The sequence below is a fragment of the Bufo gargarizans genome, unplaced genomic scaffold, assembly GCF_014858855.1.
Source record: "Bufo gargarizans isolate SCDJY-AF-19 unplaced genomic scaffold, ASM1485885v1 fragScaff_scaffold_585_pilon:::fragment_2:::debris, whole genome shotgun sequence".
Taxonomy (NCBI): domain Eukaryota; kingdom Metazoa; phylum Chordata; class Amphibia; order Anura; family Bufonidae; genus Bufo; species Bufo gargarizans.
In genome coordinates this window covers 413,861-429,736 of record NW_025334144.1, presented here as the reverse complement: position 1 = coordinate 429,736, position 15,876 = coordinate 413,861, and the positions used below count along the sequence as shown (strand labels likewise).

At 47.4% G+C, this 15,876-nt stretch overlaps 1 protein-coding gene across 3 annotated transcripts in view; it reads right to left on the bottom strand.

The window, feature by feature from the left end:
* TFEB (transcription factor EB) overlaps positions 1-14,864 on the bottom strand; it is a 39,648-nt gene extending 24,784 nt beyond the window's left edge. For 2 of the 3 annotated variants that reach the window (XM_044273319.1, XM_044273321.1), the window contains exon 1: positions 14,680-14,863. The gene's annotated coding sequence lies outside the window, so the exon portion shown is untranslated. Of the gene's footprint in view, positions 1-14,679 lie in introns of all 3 variants that reach the window. The other variant, XM_044273320.1, reaches the window with a different exon arrangement.
* Between the last annotated feature and the right edge of the window lie 1,012 nt (positions 14,865-15,876).

Genomic DNA, 15,876 nt, shown 5'->3' with positions numbered 1-15,876 from the left:
TAATCAGTAACTTTAACTTTAATCATTGGTGATCTCTTTACTGGATACCTTACTCTGTCTTAGCTCCGGTAACAGCAGGCAGCGTGACGTCAGTGAGTGAGCGCCGCCCGCCCGCACTGCCTGCTGTTACCGGAGCTAAGACATAGTAAGGTATCCAGTAAAGAGATCACCAATGAATAAAGTTAAAGTTACTGATTAGTTTATAAATGTATTCCTGTGAGCGTCTGGGGGGGATCTGTGGATGGCACCGTTTGGGGAGGATCTGTGGATGGCACCGTTTAGGGGCGGGGGGGATCTGTGGATGGCACCGTTTAGGGGAGGGGGGATCTGTGGATGGCACCGTTTAGGGGAGGGGGGATCTGTGGATGGCACCGTTTAGGGGAGGGGATCTGTGGATGGCACCGTTTAGAGGAGGGGGGGGGATCTGTGGATGGCACCGTTTAGAGGAGGGGGGGGGGGATCTGTGGATGGCACCGTTTAGAGGAGGGGGGGGGGGTCTGTGGATGGCACCGTTTAGAGGAGGGGGGGGGGATCTGTGGATGGCACCGTTTAGGGGAGGGGGGGGATCTGTGGATGGCACCGTTTAGGGGAGGGGGGGGATCTGTGGATGGCACCGTTTAGGGGAGGGGGGGGATCTGTGGATGGCACCGTTTAGGGGAGGGGGATCTGTGGATGGCACTGTTTAGGGGAGGGGACTCAGCTCCCTGCTGTTGTGTGCACAAAGTACAGGGCAGCAGGGAGAGTGTAAAGTCCTATTCACCCTAATATAGCTCTATTAGGGTGAATATGACAAGGGTTCTAGCCCTTAAGGCCTCTTTCACACTTGCGTTCTCCGGATCCAGCGTGTACTCCACTTGCCGGAATTACACGCCGGATCCGGAAAAACGCAAGTGTACTGAAAGCATTTGAAAACGGATCCGTCTTCTAAATGCTTTCAGTGTTACTATGCCATAGTAGGAGCGGGGAGCGGCATACTTACAGTCCGCGCGGCTCCTGGGGCGCTCCAGAATGACGTCAGAGCGCCCCATGCGCATGGATGACATGCCATGCGATCACGTGATCCATGCGCTTGGGGCGCCCTGACGTCACTCTGGAGCGCCCCGGGAGCCGCACGGACGGTAAGTATGCTGGTCCCCCGCTCCACTTTACCATGGCTGCCAGGACTTTAGCGTCCCGGCAGCCATGGTAACCAATGAGAAAAAGCTAAACGTCGGATCCGGCAATGTGCCGAAACGACGTTTAGCTTAAGGTCGGATCCGGATCAATGCCTTTCAATGGGCATTCATTCCGGATCCGGCCTTGCGGCAAGTCTTCAGGATTTTTGGCCGGAGCAAAGAGCGCCGCATGCTGCGGTATTTTCTCCGGCCAAAATACTTTCCGTTTCGGAACTGAAGACATCCTGATGCATCCTGAACAGATTTCACTCCATTCAGAATGCATTAGGATAAAACTGATCAGGATTCTTCCGGCATAGAGCCCCGACGACGGAACTCTATGCCGGAAGAAGAGAACGCAGATGTGAAAGAGCCCTAAGGAGGCTAATAGTTATTAAATAAAAAGTAAAAAAATAAATAAAATAAATTTAAACACGCCCCCCCCCCCCCCAAATATAGAAAACAATATATCGCGATATATATCGCATATGCTTAAAATTATATCGCAATATAGATTTTAGGCCACATCGCCCACCCCTATGTCAGCTATGCCAAATGTATTCTCTAGCATGATACTGGTGGCACATTTTAAATCTTAGGCTGTGGCATTACAATAAACATGCGTATTTTTGTCATGACTTTTATGTGATACCCCAAATAAATGGATTTTGCACAAATTGCTGCCAAAAACAAACTATTTGACCACACTGTGACTGATCCTTCAAGTGACTCATAAAACTGCACAATGGACATTGCACCAGACCTTCTTTGGAATTGGACCAGTTCTGACTTCTGCCCCCTACGGACTAACATGTGGTGGCTTTCCACCTAGTGAACATGGCATTTGCTGTCGCCAAGCCCTGAAATGTTGTGCGTTATTCTACTTGATTGCTATGCACATCTCTGGGCAATCCCCACGTCACACACAGCTCTGCTTCCTCAATTTGTATTACCAGGAAGTTACTCACACATACACACCCAAATCTGCACAAAATCAAAGAACTAACATTTCACATGAAATAATCTAAAAGGATACTGGAAGAAATACAAAACTAGGTTAAAGGGGTTGTCAGAAATCATTACAAATCTTAGACAAGCCACTCAATAGCCTAAAATAAAAGTAAACGTAGCTTTATTTTCCATGCTGAAAAAAAATGAATGGCAAAAAGAGGCAGCATGCTTTATCTTGGAGCGGAATCCCGACACAATCCGTTTGTGTGCAAGAGGCCTTAGCCATAAGAAACGTGTGCAATGGAAACCCTCTTAGATCACATGTATCTCACTGATTACACTTCATATCATTAAAGGGGTTATCCCATCTTAGACAATGGGGGCATATCGCTAGGATATACCCCCATTGTCCGATAGGTGCGGATTCCACCTCTGGGACCCACACCTACAAGGAGAACAGAGCCGGGGAGAGTTGTGGCTGAAGGACACCAGGTTTTCCGGGGTCCGTCCACCACCAGGCGCAGCTCCTCGCCTCTCCCACTGAAGTGAATGGGAGCGCACCGCGCATGTGCGGCCACCGCTCCCATTCATTTCTATGGGGCTGACAGAAATAGCCAAGCCAGCACTCGGCTATTTTCGACGGCTCCATAGAAATGAATAGAGGACGGCTGTGCACGAACACGGATGGCATCCATGGGGCGTATGTTTTTCACTGAAGACTAATAGATGCTCTGGAAATTAATTTATAACTGAGCAATGTCTGTGGATTACGGATGACACAGAGGGCAAAAAAGGACACAGGGACCAACCACGGATCCTTCATGGACATCTTCACGGATGAAACAAGGGCCCTTTTTTCGCGGAAATGTACAAGAGGCCTAATACTGTTGCTGTGCATCAATGGAGTTCTGGAGTCAAATCCAACCAAAGGCAACATCTCCATAGAGTTTGCATGCTCTCCTGTGTTTCTGAGATAGAAACATTAGAATGGGAGCCCCAAAGGGTACAGAGGCTGATTGTAATGGTGACACCCAGCTCTGCGGAACATGTTGGTGCTATATTGTATAAGCTGTGGGGAGTAAATGAATGAGAGTGGAGTTCTGATATACAGAGGGTTAAGGGGGCCTAACCGTCCCTGTGTCTGGGTTGTTGTATTCCTTCTAATATATCCTTGGTAGCCGTTTGGCGCCGGTGGTGTTGTGGAGTGGGCCTGCTGTGTAACCTGCACTCCCTGAATTTAGTGTTAGGAACCCGTCTAACAGAGATCGCCTTGACGCTCGGCAGACGGGCTCAAATAATTATGTACAAAACGATTTGCCAAGTATCTCGCACTTATAGTGTAGCACTTGTTATTATTATGCAATTTTGTACTCTATATTGCAGTTTATTGTCGCATTGCATGTTTTGTCTTTTAATGTTGTTCCCTGCCATAGCAATGTGCTCCTGCGGTTTGGTATGTACTGACTGACCCCTTTTTTGGCTTTTCCTTGTAATATATGCAGCATTGTTCTTATAATCCTGTTATATCATTCCCCCTAGAAATGTATGAATACATTGATAATTGGGTGCTACCAGCAAGGGGGGGGGGGGGGGGGGGGTGTCCCTGCACATACTGACCTGTCCAATCAGTGACAAAAGGAACGGCAACATAAGCATAATTTCTAGGAGGAATAACACAGGAGCAGCACAATGTGGAGCTCTAAGAAAAGATTCTCCAAAATGAGTTACTAAGTGCCAGCAGAGGGTAGAGGTCTTCTTTAACTTTTCATAGAATTAAACAGAAGATGGGAAATTACATGACCGCTCACAACGTGAACCTCACATTTTTCTAAAAATGCAGTTTCAGCCCTTCGTAAGAGTAAGGCTACATCCACAAACAGTGAAAAATGTGAAGGGAAGTTTTGTTTAATGGCCGTCACACGTCCGCTTAAGAACAATGGTATTCTGTGGGGTTATTCACACTGCCGTCATTTTAACAGCCAGTGAACAACGGATGTCAAACAATAGGACATGTCCGTTTTCACGGAACAACAGCCGCCATACAATTACGTTTTTAAGAGCCATTTCTGAAATGCATCAGTGGAAAAAACAGCCAGTTTTTAGTGCCATTTTTTTTTTTATGGATGTTTCTGTTTTATGTTTTCTAAGAAATGCCCCCTTTCCCCCCCCCCCTTAAATTGTCTGGGCGCTGTTGGTCTGTGAAAAAGGCCAAAATAGGACATGTCCTATTTTTAGGCGGCTGTTAAAAAAAAAAAAAACTGCCGTGTGGATGACCCCATAGACTCCCATTGTTCTGGAAATGGCCTAAGACCAGGAAATCAGGGTCTATGTGTCTCCCCAGGCCTCTGTGGCACTGATATCACAGGCATGCCATCCAGTCTGTGAAAGACGGGGCAGTAGCTGTGACTCACAGGCCCAATTTAGCTCGGAGGATACAGAAGTGAGGGGGTTGTGTTTACATGGGGGTGGCAGAGTGTACCCGGCTTAGCTGTGATATTTAAGCGTTTTGACAGCTGAAGGCAAGTGTTATGTGCAGCATGGTGGTGCCTAACAATGTGACATACGCAATAAAGGTGCTGCACGAAATGATCCTTGTTATCAGCATTAAAGGCTAAAGAAAACCATCCAGTCCGGCCTGATATCCTGCAAAGGAAGGCAAAAAAAACTGTGACGTAGAAGCCAATTTTCCATTGAAAGAAATTCTCTGGAACAATGACCCTTCTCTAGAAATCTAGTAACTATAACCTGTAATATTATTACACTCCAGAAATACCTCCAGGCCCCTCTTGAACTCTTTTAGTGAACTCTTCATCACCACCTCCTCAGGCAGAGAGTTCCATAGTCTCACTGCTGTTAGGACCAATTCACATGGCGCGGACAACTACACTGAAATTCCTCCAGCAGCCGTGTGTGTTCTGCCTCTCATTGCTGAAGATCACAGAGCAGCGGATTAAAGCCATTCCCTCTTGGCGCAATGTGTGGACAACAGCCACAGTGGCTGTCTGCTCGCGGCTTAGCTCCACTGAATTGGAACTAAGCCAAGCCGCGAATAGGTCCATGGCATTCAGGGAGAACAACTGGGGCAGAAACAGCTATTTATTTTACTATTTACTAAAGTACACAACTTAGTGAAGTATCGACAAACTAGCTTATACTCACCTTGCCAAATCCCACAGCGCTGTGCTCTACTTTCTGCTTTTGTCTTGACACGACAGGAAGTGGCTAATAATGCCTTTCCGCCAATCACAGGCTGAGATGGGTCATGACTGGAGCCAGTGATTGGCTGAGTAGTATTCACAGCCATCTCATGCTGTGTCAAGACAGGAGCTGGAAGTGGAGCACAGCAGGGCACCCTGCCAGCGGACTGGCGAGTATTAGCTAGTTTGCTCCTTTTAACCATTCTTGGCAATCCACAATTTTTTTGTTATAATGGAATAACCGTCTGAAGTCTAAGGACACCTTTGACATTGAATACCAACTTTTACATACACTATATGGACAAAGTACATAGACACACCTCTTAATCATTGAATTCAGATGTTTTATTCAGTCCCATTGCTACAGGTGTATAAAATCCAGCACCCAGCCATACAATCTGCCTTTACAAACATTTGTGAAAGAATGGGTCTGAACTCAGAATTTCAGCACAGTAGTGTAATAGCATATCACCGTTGCAACAAGTCAGCTTGTGAACATTCTTTACTCCTCGATATTCCACTATCAACTGTGAGTGTAAAAGTGGAAAGTCACACACAAAGCAGCAGACCACGTAAAGTTACAGGGCGGGGTTGCTGAGTGGTGAGGCACATAGTGCAAATCACAACACTCTACTGAACCGCTAACTAAAGGAGTCCAAACCTCCTCTAACATTAACATCAGCACAAAAACTGTGCGTCGGGAGCTTCATGACATGAGGTTCCATGGGCGACCATCTGCATGCAAGCCTGACATCCCCAAGTAAAATGCCAGGTGTTAGATGGAGTGGTGTAAAGCACACCACCACTGGACTCTGGACCCGTGAAAATATGATCTGTGGGCTTAAGAATTACGCTTTTTTATCTGGCTGTCTAATGGAAGAGTCTAGGTTTGGTGAATGCCAGGGCAAATTGTCTGATATCTGACTGTATTGTGCCAACCAGGGTTGTTTCAGGTATTGAATTTTCGATACCCAATCAATACTTTTGTCTGGTATTGACCCCGATACCAGGATTTGCCTTTTTTTATACTAGGCTTTGCTATTGCACAGTCTGGTATCAGAGAACATGGAGCACTCCATGTTCTCCTCAGCAGCACAGGGGAGAAGGAAGCACTCTCTCCCTCCCCCTGTGCCGCTGCCACCAATGAGGAGAGAGGGGTGGGCACACTGCGCCACCAATGAAAGTAAACATTTAATACAAATCCAGGAGGCAGGTGCTGGCGGGGAGCTGTGATCAGTGGCAATTAACCCCTCAGGTGCCGCACCCGCCTCCTGCATTAAATGTTTATTATCATTGGTGGTGCAGTGCGCCCTCCTCCCAGTATTAAAATCATTGGTGGTGCAGTGCGCCCCCTCCCCTCAACCCCCCCAGTATTAATATCATTGTGAGCGCAGTGCGCCCCCTCCCCCCCCCACCGCCCAGTATTAAAATCATTGGCGGCAGTGGCCACAGGGTCCCCTTCCCTCCTCTTCATTGGTGGTACAGTGGCAGTTGTGATCGGAGCCCCAGCAGTGTAATCCTGGGGATCCGATTGGTTACCATGGCAGCCAGGATGCTACTGAAGCCCTGGCTACCATGGTAATCCCCCTGCTCCTGTGTGCAAAAAGCACAGGGCAGCAGGGAGAGTGCGAGATCCTATTCACCCTGACAGAGCTCTATCAGGGTGAATAGGACAAGGGATTAAGAGATCGCAGGCTCTAGCCCCTAAGGGGGAAATAGTTATTAAATAAAAAGTGAAAATATATAAATAAACATATTACATATCGCTACGTCTGAAAAGTCCAAACTATTCAAATATTTGGCGTTTTATTTTTTCCGTGTGGTATCGAATAGTATCAAGTATCGCAATACTTTTTTATGGTATTGAAACCAAATCAAAATGTTGGTATCGAAACAACCCTAGCACTGCCAACTACAGTATAAACTTTGGTGGAGTTTGGCTTAGGCCCTTTAGTTCCAGTCTTGAAGGAGGACCTGTAACCTCTCCTGAAACGTCTGTTTTAGTAACTACTTGAATGCTTATGTAATAACAATTCTGGAGCATCAGCTCTTATGACTCTACGTTGTGTGATTTCTTTATTATTCTTAGGCTACTTTCACCCTTGCGGCAGTGTGATGCGGCGGGCAGTTCCGTCGTCGGAACTGCCCGCCGGATCCGCTGATTTGGATTTGACTGAAAGCATTTGTCTCACAAATGCATTGCAAGAACAGATCCGTCTCTCCGCTTGTCATGCGGACAGACGGACCAGTCTTGTATTTTATTTCACATTTTTACTGGTCTGCGCATGCGCAGCCCGCAAGGACGGATCAGGCATTCTAGTATTTTGAATGCCGGATCCGTCACTAATACATTCCTATGGGGAAAAATGCTGGATCCGGCATTCAGGCAAGTCTTCAGTTTTTTTTTTTGCCACGGTTTTATCTTTTGCCTGATCAGTCAAAACGACTGAACTGAAGACATCCTGATGCATCCTGAACGGATTACTCTCCATTCAGAATGCATGGGGATATACCTGATCAGTTCTTTTCTGGTATAGAGCCCCTAGGACGGAACTCAATGCCGGAAAAGAAAAACGCTAGTGTGAAAGTACCCTTACTAGAAGTTCTGAATAAATTGCTAGCAGCCTGCAGTAAGGGTACAGAGGGGAGGAAAGAAGTTGGGGGGGGATGTCCTGCACAGTCTGACACTGGCAGCGCCAATTGGTTAGTGTCTAGCAGGGACACACCCAACTAGTAACAACAGTCTGGGTCTTCATTGCAAACGGCTAGTAATTCATTCATAACGTCTAGAAGAAATAATAAACAAAACGGTACAAGAGTCATAAGAACTGATGCTCCAGAATGGTTATTACAAGGGGGATGCAGGTAGTTGCTTATACAGACATGTCAGGAGTGGTCACAGGTCCTCTTTAATGCTTCAGCACACCAAGACATTTCGGACAATTGCATGCTTCCAACTTTGTGGGAACAGTTTGGGGAAGACCCTTTCCTGTTCCAGCATGACAGTCCCCAGCGGACAAAGCAAGGTCCATAAAGGCAAGGCCAGATGAGTTGGGTGTGGAAGAACTTGACTGGTCCACAGAGAGCCATGACCTCAACCATACTGAATACCTGTGGGATGAACTAGGATGGAGATTGTGAGCCAAACCCTTTCATCTAACACCAAAATTCCCAGACACACTCAAATCTTGTAGAAAGCCTTCCCAGAAGAGTAGAAGCTGTCTTAGCTGCAGAGGGGATCGACTCCATATTAATGCCCATGGATTTAGAATTGGATGTCATGTAGGTGTTCATACAGTGTACATTGTGTAAAGCCTTAAAACATTGTTGGTTAATAGTCAAATTTGCCTTTAACCAGAGGTAGGAAATCAACGACCTAAAGGCAACATGGCCCATTACTCCAGTCACCCAAGAGCCTCTCCCTACAGAATTCAGACAATAAATGGACGGTTAAAGGGGCTGTCTGGCAGGATAACTAGTTTTACAGAAGGGGTAAAATGGGTTAAAAAAGAAAAGAAGCATTACTCACCTCATCAATCCCCCATTACTGCCATTTTGGTGCTTACCAGGTCCTCACTGGTCACTGCTTCCTTGGACCAACTTAACACACAGGAAATGGCAGGGGATGTTGGCTTGGCCAGTCACTGGCTGAGGTGGGTCATCGCTGCAGCCATTAACTGGCATCTTATGCTATTTACGGGAGAAGTCGAGTGCATGCACCAGCTTTTGTCCAGCCAAAACCCGTTGCTCATGCCGGAAACCAGCTGGATCCTCGCAGGATGCCATTATAGTCAATGAGCTCCCACAGCGAACAGCGGTGTCCAGTTAGGCTGGATAGGATGAACTCCGGTAGGCTGGCGGATACCTTTGGCATATGTGAAACTACACTAAGGCTCAGTGTGTCTATAGGTCCACAGAGTATAATCTGCTCCAGGCTTCGACTATAAAAACTGCATAAGGCCCCTTTCACACGCAATGCGTGACGTGAATGCATAGCACCCGCACTGAATCCTGACCCATTCATTCAAATGGGGCTGTGTACATGAGCGTTATTTTTCACGCATCAGTTCTGCGTTGTGTGAAAATCGCAGCATGTTCTATATTCAGCGTTTTTCACGCAGCCCTGGCCCCATAGAAGTGAATGGGGCTGCGTGAAAAACGCATTGCATCCGCAAGCAAGTGCGGTGCGATGCGTTTTTCACTGATGGTTGCTAGATGTTGTTTGTAAACCTTCAGTTTTTTATCACGCGCGTGAAAAACGCATCAAAGCGCATTGCACCTGCGCGGAAAAAACTGAACGCAATTGCAGACAAAACTGACTGAACTTGCTTGCAAAATAGTGCGAGTCTCACTGACTGCACCCTGAAGGCATCCGGACCTAATCCGTCACGCTCGTGTGAAAGGGGCCTTAAAGAACCTGGACATGGAAACCCCCAGATGTATGACTTCTCCAAGAGCTAACTGGCAAAAACATTTAAAGGGGTTGTCCAGGCTTTACGCAGTGATGATCTATTCTCAATAGCTGATAGGTGGGGGTCTGACACCCAGCCCCTTGCTTATTAGCTGTTCATGTGTAGCTCCAGCACCTTGTACTGTACACCACTTGTCACTGCAGCCCTTCTCCCATGGAAGTCAATGCAAGCAGCGGTGCAAGGACAGTCAATCTTAAACCCTTTTGGTTGCTTTACCTAATAAAATAAAGGCACATAAAGCATGGCTACCGACAAATCTGTTTCTCTCAAGACAGGCTGGTCAGTGTGAACCAAACCTCAATGCATACAGCTTTCAGAAGAACTCAAGACGTGTTATATAAGCACATGAAAGTGGAAAAGGCTTCCAAAGCATTGCTCAAGACCTGGGTGTACATCCATCCATGGTTACACAAACTAGACACAGTCAGTCCTCATGCACAGAAATGGATTTTCTTTCCTTGTCTGTTACAGTTTTTTTTTGCGGACTGTATACGGAACCATTCATTTCAATGGGTCTGCAAAAAAAATGGAAGTCACTCCATATGCATTCCGTTTCCATGTGTCCGTATGTCTGTTCCACAAAAAATAGAAGATATCTTATTATTGTCTGCATTACGGACAAGGATGGTACTGTTCTATTAGGGGCTGGCTGTTCCACTCCGCAAAATATGGAATGCACACGGACATCATCTGGATTTTTTGCAGACCTCAAAATACATACGGTCGTGTGAATGAGCCCTTAGACAAATTACCTACAAATGGAGAAAAGGAATATTGCTCTCTCTCTAATATTGGACATTCACCCAGAAATCACAACACGCAATCCTGAAAGAGGTGAGAAAGGACCTTCGGATAACAGCAAAATACCAACAGAAGACTGTTCATGTGTTCACTATGAGAAACACACTGGAGAAGATTTATCAAAAACAGCAACCAATCGGATTTCACCTCTCATTTTTCAGAGCTCCTCTGGAATCTGATTGGCTGCTATGGGGACGCAACCAAATGAATCAGAATGCGGTTTATGGAAGAAAACCACAATAAATCCACTCTTGTGCAAAAAGAAAAGAGTGCGGCCTATCTCAGATTTGCCAAAGACCACCTGGATATTCAACAGCGCTTCTGAGGACATATTCTATGGACAGATGAGACAAAAGTGGAGCTTTTACCACAAATGCACAACGCTTTTATGTTTGGTGGAAGAAGAACACTGCACACCAAAACCTCATTCCATCTGTGAACCACGGTGGAGGAAATGTCACGGTTTGGGACAGCTTTCTTGCCATAGTGCCTGATTTCTTGTGATCATTGATGGAGCAATGAATTCTGAAGGTGTATCAGAAGATTTTATAGGAGAATGTAAGTACAGCAGTCCATGTCATCCAGCAGCTGAGGAGACATTGGGTGATGCAACAAGACACACACGATATTCACTGAAGAACAGGTGAAAGAAGAATTGTCTTTTGGATTGGCCAAGTGAGAGGCCGTTCTCCCGGGATGGATAATGATGACCTATCCTCATGATTATCAGATCAGCCAATCAGCTGTATGTCTCCCAGCACAGAGCCCTACATAGTACATCAGCTCTGCTCAGCAACACTCAGTTCTATTGGGCTGAGCTGCAACTGGGGCATGTGACTGATGTACGGTGAGGTCACATGGCCTACGAAGAGGCCGTGGTGTTCATGGAGTGCCAACCTCTTCAAACGAGCTGATATTGATGACCTATCCTGAGGATAGGTCATCAATAATAATGGATAACCCCTTTAACCCCAAGATGCTATGACATTGAAGAGGGCGGGGCTTGCATGGCATTCAGAAAATACACCTGCAGGGAAGAACGGTCCACAATTCCTCCATGATAGTGTGCACATTTGTGTACGTTACTCAATGTGCTCAATAAGGGGGTCTTCACACACAGCAAATTTTGTGGCAAAAAATTGTGCAACTGAAAAACAGTTCCATTCACCTTAATGGGGCTTGCAGAAATCCATGCGCTTGCTGCGCCATCCAAAAGAATGGAGCTGATTTTCAGCCACAAACTCTACAGTGTGTGACGGCGCCCTAAAAGACAAACAGTACAACTAGTAGTTTACTTACTTTGTGTTGGTCTATGTATCCTGGGACCACAATGTAGAAATCCAGATTAATACAAAGGGTTCACTTACTCTCACTGGCAACTGTACTTACACCTAATAGAAGTGGAGTATGCCCCTATGTTTAGCATATGTACCAGGCAAGCTTCCAGCACACATTTCTGTGATACAAAGATACATAGCAGATGCTTACTATGAACGTATCCCACTGTGGGCCCTATAGACCGGGATGGGCTGGAGCCTTCACACTGACCATATATTGTATAGATATGGTACACATATCTGGGCCATTTGCTCCATGTTCGCAGCCTTACACTTGTTAGGTGTGGTCGACAGTAGGGTTGATACTTTTTCAATACCCGTTTTGTTTCAATATCAGGATTACCTGTTTTTTTAATACTAATTTGCAGGGAACATGGTGCATGCGCAGCGCACGCCCACCGCACAGTGAAGAAGGAGGGAAGATTTTCCTCCACAATGTGATGAAACGCTGAGTGGTCTGAGGGCGAAGTGTCAGGGAGGGATTGGGTGGAATAGGAGTGCAAGGGACATATACACTCACTGCTACATACAGGAGGGGTCCGCACTCCTCACGGCGCTGTATGCTGGTAGGGAAAAGTACCTGTGATGACGTCATTGCCTATTTTCATGCATATGGAGATTGAAGAGAGAAACGGGTACTTGGTGGCAGGTGGTCCTTCTGGTGTGCCTTCCCTTTAAGTAGCCCTCAGCAGCCCTCCCAGTGACTGGCCGGTGAGGGGGTTCACACAGTGATTCCAGGTCTGTCGCAATCACAGAACAGACATTGCACAATCCTGTTCTGCAAATGTTTCCCACATCTCTATAAACACATGCCTCAATTTCTTTCATTTCAACTTAAAAATACAAATATACGGCAGCAGGACCCCCGAAGCGCACGCCACCAACACAGAGCACAGAGCAAGCCCCCAATATCTCCTCAGGTCAGGACTTTCTCAAGGCCAGAGGTGCCAGTCTTTTAGGGTAGTCCAAGCCACAGCTCAATGTATTTCTATAGACCCTGATGTCACTGCCTGGGGCTGCCACGTGACTGTCACATGTCCCCACGCCTCTCGTGAGAAAATACACCAGGGGAGATTTATCAAAACTGGTGCAAAGGAAAACTGGCTTAGGCTACTTTCACACTGCCGTTTCTGGGTCCGCCTGTGAGATCCGTTTCAGGGCTCTCACAAGCGGCCCCAAACAGATCAGTTCTGCCCCAATGCATTCTGAATGGATAAGGATCCGTTCAGAATGCATCAGTTTGGCTCCGTTCAGCCTCCAGTCCACTCTGGAGACGGACACCAAAACGCTGCTTGCAGCGTTTTGGTGTCCACCTGAGGATGCAGAGCCAAACGGATCCATCCTGACTTACAATGTAAGTCAATGGGGTCGGATCCGTTTTCACTGACACAATATGGTGCAATTGAAAACGGATCCGCCTCCCATTGACTTTCCGTGTAAGTCAGGACGGATCCGTTTGCATTATCATGAACAGAAAAAATTGTTCATGGTAGTGAAAAAGGATCCGTTCTGAACGGATACAAGCGTTTGCATTATAGGTGCGGATCCGTCTGTGATATCACCTAACGCAGATGTGAAAGTAGCCCCTACTGACCAATCAGACTGAACAATGAAAGAGGGAAGCTGATTGGTTGCCACAAACTAAGCCAGTTCTACTTTACACCAGTTTTGATCAATCTCCCCATATTTTACAAAAAAAGAAAAGGTTCCTGTGTGTAAGTCCTATGACAGCAATGGTCACCCAATTAAATTTAAAGGGGTTGTTCATGGGGGAAACTCTTTAGGCTCAAAGTGGGGTAAAAAAAGATAAAAGAATAGATCCTGCTATCCACCCATCTGCCACCAGTACATACTGGCACGTTCCAGGTCAGCTGGCAAAGTACCTGGACAGTCCTGCTCAGCCAATCACTAGCTGGGACACTGTGGTCTGTGATTGGCTGAGCAGGCGGCACCAGAAGTAGTGGGGGCGGTGGGGCCACTATCTCAATTTCATCCCTGGACAACCCCTTTAAGGTGGTTTCGGTTACAACCATTATCCAGCCTTAAAGGTGTTGAGCCCAATGTCCCAGGCTGCATGCTAGGTGGGACACGACATCCATCAGACGCCCCGTGTCTAGGCGATGATACGGCGCAGCATGCAGTGCACCCCTCCACACCTGAGGTAAGAGCCGATTCCTGCACAAACCCTGTAAGGCTTCTGCTGTCACAGCCCCATGGATGATGGGAGTCACATCCTCCCTGCCCACTTCTCTCTCCTCGTTCCAGCGATCAGTGGGGGTCTCAGCACTCACACCCCTCACTGGTTAAAGCCTTTCAGATGTGGCTATGACCTGTTAACGGCATTTTGAGGGTCAGAGACTTTTGAAAGTGGATGAGGTGTCAGTTGGTCACCCAAATCAGATATTGGGGAGGGGGTGAGCACAGATTGGCTGATGTCTGCAGATTGTATCTAGTCCTCGTCTGATACCTAACAGATCCATCACAAGCCCTTTGGCACTGCTGGTTAGAATGTTGTGGGAGCAGTGGCACAGGGCACCAGTCTCCTGGGCATCCATCGAGCCCCGGATGTGTCCTTGGTACAGCGCTGACAGGTGTCACCGGAGCTCCTCCCCCTCGGGCACTCCCCGGGTGACTCCCGTACACTGTGCCCAGTGCCAGTCACGTCTATACACCATACCCCACGGTGGCGGCACTCTCCCCTCTGCCGCCGGCTTGTCGCTCGGGGCGCCGCTGCTGTGCCCCCTGAAGGTCACTCGGATAAGGTTACCTGACGAACCGTCCTCTTCTTGATATGGCGACAAATTTCCAATGCGATCGGTGACTTTGCCCGGTGTCGGCCTCAAGTCCCCGTTTTCTGCTCCCCTCCGACTCTCCCGCCCCCTGTCACCGGCTTCTGTCAAAGCGGAGTTAGCTTTGATCAGCAGGGGGAGCCCACGAGTCGCGGAGGAGCATGGGACGGAGTTCCCCATCCTGGTGGATGATGGGAAATGAAGTTTTGGCCTGCCAGAGCCCGCCATATTTGTTAAGGGCACATGTAGCGTCTAATTAGCTCCCGTCCTGCGTGCATCTTATAGGTGGCATTCCCATGTAGATGATGATCTCTTTTACCTCAGCAGCAGCTAAGGAACATAGTGTTACAAGGTGTAAAAACCGCACGAATCTTCTGTCTGTGGATGTTCGCTGGCAGGGCACGCCCCCTAGAGGTTGCTGAGGGCTATAACAGCTGTCTGTTACTGGATAGAAAGTTTTCTACAAATATTGGGCAAGTCGGGTGGCCAAAAGCAGGAGCTTGTACACAAAATGCTGCCCGATATCATAAACAAGCAAAAGCTGGTCTTTTAAAAATGCAGATCAGATATACTTTATCATTTAATTTTTTTGTAGACTTTTCCTTTAACCCCTTCTACCCCAAGCCAGTTTTCACCTTCCTGCCCAGGCCATTTTTTGCAAATCTGAGATGCGTCACTTTAGCCTACTTTCACACCTGTGTTCGATCGGATCCGTTCTGAACGGATCTGCTCATATTAATGCAGACGGTGGCTCCGTTCAGAACGGATCCGTCTGCATTATAACTTAGAAAAATTTTCTAAGTGTAAAAGTAGCCTGAGCGGATCCGTTCAGACTTTACATTGAAAGTCAATGGGGGACGGATCCGCTTGAAGATTGAGCTATATGGTGTCATCTTCAAGCGGATCCGTCCCCATTGACTTACATTGTAAGTCGGAACGGCTCCGCTCGCCTCCGCACGGCCAGGCGGACACCCGAACGCTGCTTGCAGCGTTCAGGTATCCGCTCACTGAGCGGAGCGGAGGCTGAGCGCTGGCAGGCGGATGCATTCTCAGTGGATCCACCTCCACTGAGAATGCATTAGGGCCAGACGGCTGCGTTCAGGGCCGCTCATGAGCCCCTTCAAACGGAGCTCACGAGCGGACACCTGAACGCAGGTGTCCTTATGTGGTAATAA